At 43.6% G+C, this 15,635-nt stretch overlaps 1 long non-coding RNA gene across 1 annotated transcript; it reads right to left on the bottom strand.

The window, feature by feature from the left end:
• Window positions 1-230: 230 nt before the first annotated feature.
• On the bottom strand, window positions 231-14,923 carry LOC141575055 (uncharacterized). Its single transcript, XR_012502334.1, has 3 exons — window positions 14,780-14,923; window positions 5,080-5,308; window positions 231-1,519 (listed from the first exon to the last, which is right to left on the bottom strand). It is a non-coding gene; the product is annotated as an uncharacterized LOC141575055 (long non-coding RNA).
• Between the last annotated feature and the right edge of the window lie 712 nt (window positions 14,924-15,635).

Genomic DNA, 15,635 nt, shown 5'->3' with positions numbered 1-15,635 from the left:
GGTCACAAGGGAGAGGAAAGGCAGTGAATGGGAGGGACCCAAGAAAAAGAGAAATAAGACCGACTATTCCCTTGGACACCTGTTGAATGAAAGGCACTATGGTAAATGATTTTATGCAAACTTATTTCATTTAATCCTTTCCCTCTGAGACACATATCATTAACTCCATTTTCAAAAGAGAAACTGATTGGTTCCAATAGGGTTGAGTGAACTTTCAGAAGGTCCACTCAGTCAACAAAACTTTAAAGTACCCGAGGAAAAGGCACAATGGAAAATATTAAGGTGCAGCACCCATACTGAATAGACACAGCTAATAACATCTGAGTTAGCAGATGAAATAATCAACATCTAATATCTGGTGCCAGGTATGCTCCTTCACACCAAGTTGCCTACCCCAGTTGCTGGTTTTCCTGGAACCAGCCCTAGCAAACATGACCCCATCGTGTGCATCTGCGTGGTTCCTCTGAAGAACAGCATTTAGCATTTAGCTGGTTTTCTCCCTTTACACCAGCCAGGTGGGAAACCAAAGGAGACCCAGCATGAGCAATGCCTTCTCTTGCTCTCTATCATTCCATCATGCACACAGCAAGATGAGTCCATCATCCCATCAGGCATATAGCAAGATGAGACAAAGTGGGGGGCGGAGGAGATTGGGGAGGACCACCTGGCAAAGGTGATGCTTCCTGCTTCCCTCCTCCAAATCCCTCTACACCCAGATCTGCCCAAAAGCCTCTAAGAACCATTTACCAGAAAACCCCACAAATAATGACCAACGTGATTCAAGTAAATTATTGGCTCTTTGAACTGACACTTACCATACTAAAGAAAACATTCAAAGACAACAGTGGATGTGTGCTTCCATGTTGCCCACCCACATGGAGGCTGGGAACAGGCCAATAGATAGAGAGGTCATTGTCATCAAGATTTACACTTACCCAGCAGGAGTGGAAGGGCTGCAAGAGTTATGTGACTCACTGAAGTTTGGGGTTAACTGATACATCATAGGAACATAAACCAGTGGTTTCTGCAGGTGACCGTTAAACACAGCATTCAATCTTCCTGGGTCTGGAAGCCATTCTTCAGATTGTCCATTAAATTCCTTTTTATTATCAGCAACTGGCCTTCTTTAAAAGATCCATGTGGCTAGTAGCCTTCTACTGTCAAGACAGGGAAAGTGGACTTTTTTCCTTTAAAAAAAGTTATGTTGAAGTCACTTATTTTAATACAAAAAAAAAAAAAAAAAACACAAAACCAAGTAAAGGAAATTCTTACTTGGAAGCCAGGACACAACATGCAATCACAAAATCAAGTTCTTTAAAATTGGGCCATGCTAACCATAGACTCCCACTGACTCAGCACTGATCTGTGCTCTGAAACGTGCACTGTGTCTCTTGCAGTTAGTTAGTGATGTATATGCCATGGGGAGAAAAGTGAAGATGACTGAGGAGTTTTTCTTAAGTTCAATCACTTTGCAAGGACCAGGATACAAATAAATGTCTTCCAAAACTTCCGAGGTATCCTACAAAGGAAGTAGACATTGGAAAATGAGAAAACAAAAACCCATTCTTATGAAAAATGCAGAGGAAATTTTTTGAATACCTACCTTTGTGAAACCCTCTTCCCTGGGGACTTACAGTGCCTGCAAATATCTGCACACACAGCCCACAACAGTGGCTGGCCAATCATCATTCCCAGTCACCTTTCTCTCTTGCTCACTCCCACTATAGAGGCTGAGAAAAACCAGATACTTGCTTTCCAAGCCTCTCTTGCAGCTAGAGTGGTCATGTGACCCACTTCTGTCTAGTGAGGAGCATAGGAATATCTGCTGGGAGGCATCTGAGAAGAAAGGGGCTCATTTTGCTCTCAAGTTGAGGGCTTGGTCATCTTGCAACCATAAGGTCAGAGCAAGAGAATTCCAGAGATTTTGTGCCAGGATCAGAATACTAGAAGTGCTCAACCAGTCTTGGAACTACCTGCCTCCAAATTTCTTATTAAGTAAACAATAAAGTATCTCCTGGTTAGGTCGCCACTTGTTGGCTTTCCTCTTACTTGCAGCCAAAAGCATCCTACAGAAAACAATGAGCAGCCTCTGTTCTCACTCCAAGCAGGATTTGGCACTTCAAAGCAGCCCCTAAAAGCAAATCCTGTTCTGCCCAGCATTAGCAATTAATGAATATTTTTGCTGAAAAATCTTAAGGAAATATGAAGAAGGAGGTTCAATCACACATTTACTCAGTGAAATTTAATAAAAATCCAGGATAAATCAATTTGTTTCCCTCCAAAGTCCCAGTTTACATCCCGTTGCCTTATTCCTCTCAACATTTGTCCCATGCAGATTTCACAGCCTGGCTATTTTCAGTCTTCCCAGCCTCCTGGAAATAACCAATTCCCAGCCCCCCTTTTCCATCTCTGGCAATTTAGCTCTCTTCTGGAATCTCCGATCATGAATTCCTACACCTAGAACTACTTGGTAAGCAAAAGGCGTAACTTAGGATCTGTCCTCTTTAGAAGACAGAGTCTACAGATAGTAAATAGCACGTAATCTTTCTTTTTCACAAATAGTTTGTTTCTTACTACATACATTCTCTGTCGCTGTCAGTTTGATTGAGTAACTGAGAAGGAAGGAGAGAAATGAAAGGAAAGGAAGAGAAAGGGGGAAGAAAAGAGAAGGAACAAGAAATAAAGGTAAGGCTTCCCCTCATTACTCACTTTTCTACCATTAACCCCCACCTTCCCCCGACCCCAAAAAGGCACTTCCTTCTATTTCTCCTTCTATCTTCTGCCTTTTGGATCTCCTTCCATCAGCTGCAGAAACTTCTGAAAGAACAACCTATACTCCCCATCTCCCTTTTCTTGCTTCCCATTCACATCCTCACCTGGTCTACAGTTTCAGCCCCCTGGCACGGCATTAGAACTGCTTGGGCAGAGTCTACAACATTTTGGTGCCAAGATGACCCATCCAAATAAAATCACGGTGCTGCCATGACAGGCTGGTGCTCTTTTGCTTTGATGTAGGTTCCCATTACAAGCTAGCATCATAAGGTATCTTTAGGCCACGGCTCAAATTAAAAGCCCACAGACTGAAGGACCAAAAATATTACCTTTTAATCCCCCATCACTGCCAAGGCACACACACTCTCCAGAGTCACTGCATCCACACAAGAAACTCTACCCAATTGTGATAATATCAGCTCAGGTCCAGAAGCCGGGTCACATCCACCCAGGACTCTTGTAGGTGGAAACCCATGCCAAAAATGATGGAAAGTGCAATCCATGAAACAGCAGTGGCAAGCAATGCTGGTGGTAAGCAAACAAGCAAATGGGCTTCAGGGTTTCCTGAGATACCTGCTGCTTTTCACCCCAGAGGTAAGGTAAGTACGCCCTGCAGAGGTGGCATCCAGCACTTTCTCGCCTAACTGCAGTTACAGGTGACAGTGCCATGATCTCCCCTGCAGTGCAAAAAAAAATAAACCCTGGGCTTCAAGAAGCTTTTGCCATTTTTTTTTAACATTCTTTCTAAAAGCATGAAAACTCTTCTTCAAGTTGAAGAGATTTCCTACCCACTAGGGTTAGGAAACACCCTAGAGTCTGGTTCTATCCTTCGAAAAACTCACTGGCTGCCTGTGGCCCGAGGAATGCATGAGGCTCCTGGGCGTCCTTCCCTGGGCTGCCATAGGGTGCTTCAGGATAGGGGCCTGGGATTTGGAACGTTCTCTTGTCTCTCGATTGCAAATGGCATGAAAGTGTAGACCACGTGGAAAGAAGGAGGAGGGAGGAGCTGCCAGGGCTACAAGGGCTGTCGTCTTGCTGCAGCACGATGGCTGAGCTGAGAGCTAAATGCCTTTTCCATCCCCCGAGGACCTGGCTTGATCGGGCAACACATTGCTGGCCTCATCTTAGCCCAGCCATCACTTTCGACTCAGTTTTTGTCAGGCATCAAGAGGCCAAGGGAAAGGCTAGAGGAGTAAATCAGGCATCTGTTGATTCAAGTGGTTTTTGTTCAACTTTTGTGTTTTTTTTTTTTCATCGCACTGTGCTCTTTCCCAGCCCTACTCGTAGAAGGAGCAGCTCTGCCAGACAACCTGGTAGCACCAGCTGCTTCAGGGGAGAGGCGCCTTACACAGGGCCCAGAAGAGGCCAATTACCTGCCTGCTTGTCTGAGTAGATTTCACTTGGCCAGGAGTTGCTAAAAGCAAACTGCCTTGGAGGGCGCGTAATGGCTTGAATTGATCTTATACACAAGTACGTAGGACAGGAATTCCTCAGAAGACACACCTTGAGTCAAATCACTGTGTCCACTACAGAGCTGTTTTTCCACCCATGTACTGGGGGAGAGGGGACCTGCTTTCTTGCCAATTAAAAAGAAAAAAAGAGTGCTAGGGATACAAAGCACTTATCCCCCAGCTAAAGCAGAAGTCTCATTATTTGCCTCGCTTTTATCACTGTCCCTCTCATTCCTCCACTGGCACAAATCAGGCCTCCAGAGCTTATTCAGGCCCGTTTTCCTGAGACAACACTGCCTCCTAGGAAGGTACTAGAAATTATTAGGTGGAGCTGGCTCCTGTCTTTCACACAGCTGAGTTAACCCCATTGCCAACTCGACCTTATAAGAATCATATTTCAGTAAAATTATCCAACCACGTGGTCTCCCCGTCTAGACCACAAGCTACATGAGGGCAGAGACTACGTCTTCCTCATGTTCTATGCTCAGCCTCTTTCTTGGCACATGAGTCACTCTACAAATCTTAGTTGAACTTAAGTTGGTCATTTTCTGGAATTAAATGGGTTGAGTTCTCATTTTTTATATTCAAAGCGAAGTCCCCACTATCAGTTTCTCTCCTGGCTTTAGAAACCTCGAAGCATTCAGGATTTCTCCAAAAAATTTTGTTTACGATTCCCTAAGCCAGCCCCGGTTTACTACTGTTATTTTTACCATTTAGCTTTTTTTTTTCCTCCTTTCATTTCAAAAGTATCTCAGTTTGAAGTATAAATTACATGGTCATCTGTGTTGGTCCGGCCCATTGAGAAGCAGACACCAAGATGGGATTACACAGGCAAGGGCTATATTAGGGGAAATACCTTTTAAGAGATGAAATGGAGAGGGAGCCAGGTAGAGCTGGGGGAGTGGTCAGATGCCAGGCAATTCTCGAGAGGGAGGGTCGAGTGGAGGCCTCCAAGACGGCCAGCAGTGTAAGGAAGGTTTGGCGATGCAGTCAGAAACTCCAGAGCCAAAGTTGGCCATCAGAGGATACACTTGTCTCCTAGGAATGGGCCTGCCTCAGTCTCTGTAGCACGCTCAGCCATAGGCCTGCAGGACACAATTGTAGAGATGGGTTTCAGAGCTAAGGTCCTTGGTCAGTTACGGTCTTGGGATTGGCAATCTGCAACCCGTGCGGTTGGTGCCTCCTTGAGTTGTACAAGGCACAGTCTGCCTGGAAGTATTTTGACCAAACACCCATAACCTCTGCCAGGCTCTGCAGAAGCCACCCTTAATAAACACACATTCCAAGTAAAAGGAATGCCCTTGCTCTGCCCAGCAGCTCCTGCTGTCCTCACACAGAGGGTTCCCAAGGACTCACAGAGCACATGACGCCCCACCTTCTCCGCACTTGCCAGGCAAGCAGGCTCACCAAGGGCAAAGGGTTCCTCACACCAAGGTCTGATAAAGAATCGTTCTGTTCGTCTCTTTGTTTTTAAAAAAAAAAAACACGGGGCTAGCAATGAGACGGTCTGGCAGGCAGGGTCCCTGCACTCTGGCCTGCCTTTATTACAGCACAGCAAGCAGACAAGGCTGTCAGGCAGGGACATTTCCCCCCACCCTCACCATGTCATGCACCTCCTCTGCCCTGGTAGTCAACCTACCACCAGATCATGCAACCTCCTTCTGAGACAAGGGAAGGCCTCAGAGAATTTGCTGGTGAGGCCTAAATTGATCCTGGGGTCTGGCTGGAAAAGTGCCCTAGCCCACCAAAATGTCCACTTTGCTATTCACTGAAAAGAGTGTACACATGGAAATGTAAGCGGCTTTTGGCAGGAAGAGCTCTCTGCAGGAGGCCCGTTTCGTCTTGTCTCTAACCTTAAACCGGGCCAGCCCCACGCTCAACTCATCTCCATACCCCGCACACCTTTCAAATCTTGTGATCACACAATACTTTGCCTAACATGTTGGTTCCTTCCTTCGATCAAAGAAGTAGAAATGGAGAACAAGTAATTAACTGATGACCAGTGACCAGACTACACTCTAGTGTCCATTTGAAATCAACATGAATATATTTCATGGGTCAAAACATCGGGAAAGGGGGCAGGGTGGGAATGAGTGGCTGGGTTCAGGCACACTTCCCAAGCTCATAACATCACCAAACACCAGATCTGCAGGCTGGCTGGCCTGAGTGACCTCCCCCAGGGCCACATGGAGCCCCTTGGCAGTGAGGCATCACCGCTCGGTGGTGAGATCATGCCTAGAAAGACTTCTGAAAATGTGAACTGCTGAGAGTCATCATTAATTATATATTAGAGGGCACTCAACCAGGAATGCTGGCACGCACAGCCAAAGGGAAACCTCAGTGGTCAGCAGCTGGAATAGAGGCTGCCTCGTGCTGTGACTGACATCAGCCATCTCCAGAAACGGGGGTGTGGCTCAGAGGACTGTCAGCCTCAGGGGCTTCAGGATCACAGCATCACAGTCTTGTGCTTAGAGAACATGGGGACTGCTGGGAGAGAGGCTCAGAGACACCACACCGAGCGTACAAATGAAAATGACAGTCCCTCCATTACGGAGTCCCAGAGAACCCAGGATTACCCTGCATTCTGAGGGCACATATGGAAGTCTTACCCTCAGAGAGCTCAAACTCCAGCCATAGATGTGGAGACAAAACGAGCCTGGTGTGTAAGTAACCACCACCACATGTGCAATAGACAAGTTCTCTAGGGGTCTGTGACACCCTTTGCTCTACAAGTGTTTCCTGAGCATTACGGGGCACGTCAGTTGTTGTGCTGGACACTGGAAACCCAGGAGGAGAAAAGTCAGGGATCCCTGAGCTCATGAAGCTCATATTCCAGCAGATACAAAACTTCTGATGGTTAATTTTGTATTGAATACACATTTGATAAACACTATGAAGGGGAATGAGAACAGTAATATCTGAGCAAAATAAATTCTTTTGGCTTAAAACAATAAGCAAGTCTGTGGACAAGTCAATAAGCTTCAGGTGGACACCAGGGAGGAGGATTACTGGGGGGAAAGGGAGCCTTGACCAGACAGAGACTGTCTCCCCAGGGCTGGAGTGACTCTGGCAGGGAATGATCCAACTGGAGAAGCTGATCCTGGAGAAGACAGCAGGGTGGGCTGGGCAGTGACTGATGGAAGAAAGGGGGCAGCCGCCAGGAAAGCCTGCTGGGGCTGAGTCTGAGAGGGTCACTCACTTCCAAGGCTGAGTGAAAGTGGTTAAGGTGTGACTGGCCTGTTGTGGAAACCACCCGGTTAACTATTCTCATCCTCCTTCATCTGGTCACCTGAGTCTCCCCACTATGTACCAGCCACAGTGCTGGATGCTAGGTTCATACTAAAAGAGCTAAAAGAGACATAATGTCTCCCACAGAGGAACGCCGTCTGATGGGGGAGCTAGACAAGCAAATAAGTCACGATGGGTGTGGCAAAGCTGCAGTGGGCAAGCACAGAATGCCAGCAGTACTCGTCTCCCCACTAACACATTACCCTGCTTGGCTGCAGTCCTACTCAACCAATTGTAGCTCCCTCACTTTACCTGCTGTGGATGCCATTCTTCCCATAACGCTTCACCCACACTGTTGCAGAGGCTGGGCGTTTCCTCTGCCTCCCCTCTTCCTCTGGTTAAGTCATACTCTCATTGCACGACTCTCCTATCCACATGTTCTGTCTCCTCCTTTGCTCACTCGTGGTGCACGTGACTTTCCCCTGCTAGAACACTTAACCCACTCTAAGGCAATTCTTGCCTTATGCATCCTTCTTCTCTACTAGACACAGGAAAGGACCCATCCATGTATCATGTGTGCTGTTTCCCAGTGCACTCATTCATCACAGTACTGAAGGTTTCTGAATGAATGAATGAACACACGAATGAAATGGGACAAAGAACGCAACTTCTAAGAGCTGAGAGAAACAAAACCAGAGGAACAAGGCATGAGGCTGATAATTCTGAACAAAGATAGGCAAAGATGACTGTGCCCTCTGGCAGGATTTTTTCCCCAATAATTTTCTCCTTTATTCTAGTTTTTTTTAAGCAAAGAACAGCATACATTTAATGTGTACAATGTGATGAGTTTGGACATACACAAACCACTGTGATTCCATCATCACAAGGTAACAGATACGTCCAGCACCTCCCAGAGAGAAGGCTGACGGAGCTGGGCCACTCTGCCCCAGGACTGGTCTTTTGAGCCACTCAGACGTTTAAAGTCAATAATATTATACCAATCAGTGATATTTACAGTTCCCAGGCGCATTCCACCTGATCAAAAATAAAAATATAAATACCCTTTGCATGCATAGGTATGCGTGACCTGCTTTTTAGCCTTTTAGTCACAAGGAAAAAAAAACACATTCGTTCACTCAGAACTACAGCACATAAGCCCCTGAAGCGCTCTACAGTGTAACATCTGGAATTCATCACTAAGGTTATACTAGTCAAGGAGCCTGCAATAGGGAGGTAGGATAAGCCTTAAAACAGACACAGACACGGAAGTGGGCTGAGGCAGGGTAGATTCCAAACTCATCTTCAACTTAGTTTTGCTCTTGGACAATTAGTTTGCAGGTCAAGTGGCATTTCCTAACAGAACTGAGATTGACAAAGTTGTTAACAACACACTGAATTAGAAGCCAAAGGCTGGGAGTGGTTGAAAGTCTTTGAGAAAAATTCAGATACCTCTCAACATATGGCTGTTTTTAGACTTGCAGGTGTTGCTTGGTTTGGTTTTTTAAGTGGTTCCTCCTCACCTGCAACCAGAATCTTACCACACTTTACTGCAGAATAATCAGGGTGGTGTTCTTAGAGCAGCCCAGCTCCTTGCCCTGTGCTATGTGAACTGTCCTCTGTCCCTCAGGAACTTGACAACCTCAATGAGCATGGAAGTTACAGGTCCTTCACCAGACTGCCCCGAGCTGAGCACTGTCCTTAGTAAGGAATTTGTAGCCCATGTGACAACGTAAGTCACCTTGACAGCCAGGGGGCTGTGACACCCACCCAGGAAAGGAAGTCTTCCCACTACAAAAGAGCTACCTGGGGACCAAGAGGCGGGCAGAGGAAGGCGGCAGAAGAGCCAAGAGCCACACAAGGGAGTCCCTGGGTCAGAGAATGAGAACCAAGAAGTGTGTGGGCTCTGGAGTCAGAGCTGCCTTTGAACCCCAGCCCTGTTTGGGGTTTTTTGTTTGGTTGATTGGTTTTCTGTTTGTTTCGAGCTGGGCTGCTTTAGCTCTCTGAGCCTTACTCTCCGCATTTTTAAAATGGTAATAGTAATAATAGTATCTATCTAATTAGACTGTTGGTGATACAAGTATTCAGTTATGTAAAATGCCGGAACAGAGCCAGGCACGCAGTAGACCTCAATAAGTGAGTCTTATTATGCATCTGGAAGAGTGTCCTATGCAGTAGCTGTCCAAACCACTGGTTGGGAGTCTTCAGTTACAGTCTCCTAGGGACAGGGAAACTGGGGACTTGTGATCTGGACTGTATACGGGCCTTCTAATTTTTTTTTTTTTTTTTTTTTTTTTGCTGTCATCTCCATTTGCTTTTATTTCCACTCTTCTCTTTTTTTAATTTCTTTTTTTTTACTGAAGTATAGTTGCTTTACACTGTTGAGTAGTTTCAGGTGTACAGCAAAGTGATTCAGTTACATATATATATATATATATATATATATATATATATATATATACACACATACACACAAATCTATTCTTTTTCAGATTCATTTCTATTATAGATTATTATGAGTTATTACTACAAGATATTACAGGATAGCTCCCTGTGCTATACAGAGGCCCATGTTGGTTATCTATTTTATATATAATAGTGTGCAGATGTTAAACTCAAACTCTTAATATATCCTTATCCCCACTTTCCCCTTTAGTAACCATTTGTTTTCCATGTCTGTGAGTCTATTTTAAACAAATTCATTTGTACCTTTTTTTTTTTTTAGATTCCACATATAGGCCACATCATATGATACTTGTCTCTCTGTCTGACTTACTTCACTTAGTATGATAATCTCTAGGTCCATCCATGTTGTTGCAAATGGCATTATTTCATTTCTTTTTATGGACAGCCCCCCAAATCTGAAGGCTTTGAATACTGGTCACAAATTCCCAAAATGTCAGAGCTAGAAGAGAAATTGTCTAGACTGACTACTTCTTCAAAATTTCTTTTAGGCCCAAAAGCTGTCCTTCAAACAAAAAGTTAATGCAGAAACTCAATACAAAACAGAGCAAAGTTAACCTGGTTGGAGTGAGAGCGGCAGGGATGGCAGAAACCACTTACCTGATACTGGCAGCCATCCCTGTGGGGATACCCTTGAAGCATGTCCACAAGACCCCCACGTCCCCAGGTAACACAGTTAGAAAACTAGGGTCTGGTACACCCTCCTATTTTATAAGTGGAGAAACTGAAGCCCCGAAAGGTTAAGTCCCTGCCCCAGTGGTATTCACAGATTGAACATAAAGCTGGATCTAGAACCTGTAAGACCCTTTGCCATGTGATGATGTTGGTCAGGCCAATGATACCCTAAAGAGGAGGAAAGAATAAATTTGTCTTTGGTGCTCCCTCACCTTCCCAGCACACACACCCCTTCCCCCATCATCCCCCAGTTACCCAGTGCCCTCATTCAATCTTTGACTGACAAATATGTCCCCTCCCCAACTAGCATAGCACTCCACCCCAGTCTGCCCTCCCCAAACGAGCCCTTCCTCCAAATCTTTTCAGTCTCTTCCTCTCTCTCAAAACTTATCTGCCCTCTCTTTTCCTCTCAAGACCCTGCTCCCTACGGATCTACATGCTGACAAACCAATCAGTAAAGAATAGTTTTAAATGCTTGCATATTACCCAAATAATTTCTGTGAGTATATTTTAACAAGAACCTTCTAATAATCCTTAAAAAGAAAACTATAAGAGGAAATTCATTAAATAAACAACAAGGACCTACTGTATAGCACAGGGAAATGTATTCAGTATCTTGTAATAACCTATAATGGAAAAGAATCTGAAAAAGAATATACATATGTGTGTATATGTATAATTGAATCACTTTGCTGTACACCTGAAACTAACACAACATTGTAAATCAACTATGCTTCAATAAGAAATAAATAAAAGTAAAAAATAATAAAAAATAAAAAAGAGGAGATTCATGTTGATGACTAGGAATTTTTAGGCTTACAACACTACGATCGCATTGATCACTTTGGCTACAGCTATGACTCACACCACGTTCCCATTTCTTACTCACCTCCAAGTCCAGACAATTTACTAGTATTATTAGTTATCATAAGAAGAGGGGACTTCTGTTAAGTCAGAGGTGAAAGACTAGAAGGGGAAGTGGAAGCTGAATCAAATACACCAAAAGGAAATCTGGCACAAGAGCCCCAACTGGACATTCCACAAACACGCTCCCTATCCACTGTCCTCATGTACCTGACATAACACTACACCTGAGCAGTGCAAAAATCATAAGCACTTTGATTGTACATAGTGCTGCAGAAATAACTGGCAGTCAGAAGACCCAGGTTCTAGTCCCAACTCTGCCATTAACTAGCTATATGGACTTGGAAGATTCTCATTACCTCTTTAAGCCCACATATCCTCAACTGTAAAATGGAGAGGGGGGTTATGATGCCTCAAAAGTCATTTCAGATATAATTTTCTATGATTCTGTCATCCTTCAAGGTGTTTCCCTTTGGGGAAATATGGTATGGACAGCTGGCCACCAAAAATGTGGGCTCCTCCCCCTACAATTTCCCCTCATCCGCTAAGAGGCAGCAGCCTGCCAGGGGCTGCTTCTCGCAGATGCCCCTGCATCTAGGTGACATCACGTGGCTACCTCTTCCCAACAGAATATAACGGAAAGTGATACATGTCACTCCAGGCAAGGTGACTGAGACACAGATGCCCCTTTTCCACACTCTCTCCCCCTATCTCTGGCTGGATGCAGAAAATTCTGACAGCCTAGAGGAGGCAGACCCACAAGACAGAGGAGCCTGCATCCTTGGGTCACCATATGGAGGAAGCCACATTGACCAGACATAACTCGTGCTCGACTATTACGTGCATGAGAAATAAACTTTAGGGCAAAGCCACTGAAATTTGGTGGTCTGTCTGTTACAAGCACCTAGCATTACCCTAACTACTATCAAAAAAAAAAAAAAATACAGAGCTCTGTAAGACTTAGACCTTCAATAAAATTTGAAAAATATTTATGGAAAGGGCTATGATAAGATCAGGGAAAATTGAACAATGAGAAAAATAGTCCCTCCCCAGGTTCAGTAGCCCATAGAGACACATATTTCTAGTAGAACATATTACTATGCTATGTTGCAAAATGGGGTAAATTCCATACGAAAGCAAAGATCTGTACAGAAGGGAGAAAGGGAGAATGAGTAAAGCCCACCCAACTCACCTCACTGAAGACTGTTCTGGAAAATATCCAAGTGAACCATAATTAGTTCCCAGATTGAGTTGAAATTATGTTTAAGTCCTGTCTCCGAATACTCATGGTGACCCACACTGCCCTCTGGTTAACACACATGGCCTGGGGGTGATGGCTGCTCCCCCCAGCACACCATGAGTCCCAGCACGCCCCGCGCTCACCCCGGGCACAAAGAACGTGACTTCCCCAGGGCTGCAATTCACCCTTTCCTAACTCTTTAATTTTCAGATGAAGGAACAAGATATGTCAGGCCCACCGACCACCCAGAGGGACTGAGGGGAAACACAATTACCATCTTGGGAAAGCTGTCTAAAAGGGCTGATCCTGAGGTATTTAAAATTTGCTAACACCTTTGAAAGGAGAACAGTTGGATATCAGGTGGTCACTAGCCACTGAAAGTTACTCTAAACTACTCAGGGGTTGAGGATATTGCCATTTATTACTTGGGGACTTGTCAGAGTATTACTTTCATTACACTAATAAATACTGTAAATGTCAAAATAAAAAATACTCTAAGTTCTGGAACTTGTCTTATCTAAATCTATATGGTCTGGAAATATTTAGCAAGGGAGCCCTGTAATACAAAACAGATACAGAAAGGGTCCCAAGGAAAGCCCTTGGGAAATGCCAAACTATTAATTACATGTTAAACTGAAACTCTCTTTAACAGCAATTGCCTCAACTGCAAAGAACAAAGCTGAACATACTCCAGGGAAGGAGGAGAGGGGTCCAAGTTCTCTGGCTCCTTCCAGTAAAGGCCCTTTAAAGGTAAAAAAAATTGTGATGGGTATTTGAATTTTGTTTAGATTGTGGAGAGAGGGGAGGAGAAGCTTGTGAATTTCTATTTCTCAAATTCTGTAATCATGAACCTAAACTAAACCTAAATAAAGATTAGTATGACAAAAACTCCCAACAAAAATTTGCCAGGGAGACTCTCGTGTCTGGCAAATCTGCCTAGAAGCCCTCTTCTCACATGGAATCCATGTCATTTTTCAAAATATTTTCATCTTAAATCCAAAAAGGAACAGAAAAGTAAAAGAATGTGCATTCAAAGGTGAATTTCACATACAAACACATGGATGGGTGGATCACTCTTCACAGTTATACACTTTGATGGAGAGTTTGTAACTATGTGACACGTGTTCTCTAAATTGTTTCACAGAAGAGATACTATATAATATTAAGCAGCAACACTGATGCCACAGACTGATTTGGTCACGTTCAGAACGCACAGGAATGTGACTAGCATACAGAGGGCATAGCCATTGGGCATGGACATTAAAAGAGCTCATCCTCCACATAAAAGCCCAGTAACTTACCTGCACCAACCCCGCTAAGCTCAGCTCAGCTCTGCACTCTTCCAAGAGCCATAACCACCCACAATGATGCATCCTTGGGCACTGGCGGAAATCCCATAATAGCTAACATGCTACAGCGGGCCTATAAAGTCTGTTTTTAAGTTTGTTTATCTTTATGTGCTGAATTCCCCCACAGCCTCCTTGATGAGGCCATTAAGTGCTCAGTTCCGAAGCTGGTGCAATCTCTGTTTTTCCTTTGACTTTTGCCATTCAAATCTGGGTCTCCACCCATGAGTCCCTGGTTGCCAGCTGGCTCTTGGGTACCTGCTTGGCAGAAACAGCTCACTCTTTTATTCCATGCTACCTGGCTTCTTCCTGCCACAAGGAGGTTTTCCCAAAGCGGACAGAAGGCATTTCACACAGGATGAGCAATTATTTGTGTTGTGTTTTGCCACCAAGTCTCCTTACTGCTCTCCCAGGCAGATCTGATGGAGTTCCTCTGAACAGCTGGGAAGGATGTGAAACTGAGGCAGTTGCTAGTCAGTTACTTCACTGGCTGCAGTCATGGCATTGATACATTTCATTTTGTGTTCATTTTTTTTAAATCTACTCATTTCTCCAAAAGGTGTTTCTGCCAGTTACACTTTTTAAAAACTGTAATAAAATATTAGTAATAAAACAAGAGTTCTTAATGTATAAGATATTGTTGAAAATGCTTTTCAGACCCTTCCAACTTGTTACATGTAAGTGAGTAGAATTCAAATGATGAATTGCCTCCATATTAAGATTAGTTACAAAATTAATCTTACCTTGAACCATATTTAAAATCTCAGTAGTAGATTCACAGCAGCAGGAATATAAAGCTTAGTCAGGTGGTGGTGAACTAGAAGCACTGTTCCTCCTACTAACACACACAAAGAAAACTCAGGTGAGAAAATGACAGGTTCACAGAGGTCAATTTATATCATGTATTCCAGAGCACTGGGCAAGGAGAAACTTCCCACCTGCACTGGCCCCACTGGCAGAGCCTCCGTCTACAGAGGCACCTCTCTGGGAAGCATGAATTGAACACTCTTAGGTCAGTTTCTTTCTCCAACCATGGCAAAAACCAAGGACTAAGTGATCAGTTCTGAGCTGAATGGTCAGTCCACTTTGCTCATTTCAACTCTTCTAGCACTAAAGTTGGTAGACACTTTTGCAATCAATTAATTGATCTGCGGTTCCAAGGGGAAATAAACAAATTGATATCAAAAGGATGATGAGGTACGTATAGGTACACCATACACAAAGTGAAAATGAACTTTAAGTTAAGCACTAAGAATCCAGACTTTATAAATCAGGTATACGAATACAAAGTAAAATAAGTATAAAGTGAATAAAGAGGATGTAAGTAAAATATTTAGAGCTTAAAAGTATATAAGTACACATACTTATGTAAGTAAATAAACAGCATAAAATAAATCGAGTATATAAGTAAAGCATATAAGCCTAAAGGTATGAGTTTATAAAAGAATATAAATACTATATATAGTATTATAAATACATATATTTATAAATAATACATTTATACTACTATATTACTACTATTTATACTATATATAGTATTTAATACAGACTATACATATACATATTTATAATACAATATATAAATTTATATCTAAGTAT

Source organism: Camelus bactrianus, chromosome 25 (genome assembly GCF_048773025.1).
Source record: "Camelus bactrianus isolate YW-2024 breed Bactrian camel chromosome 25, ASM4877302v1, whole genome shotgun sequence".
NCBI classification, from domain to species: Eukaryota; Metazoa; Chordata; class Mammalia; order Artiodactyla; family Camelidae; genus Camelus; species Camelus bactrianus.
This window is presented reverse-complemented; position numbering and strand designations above follow the sequence as displayed.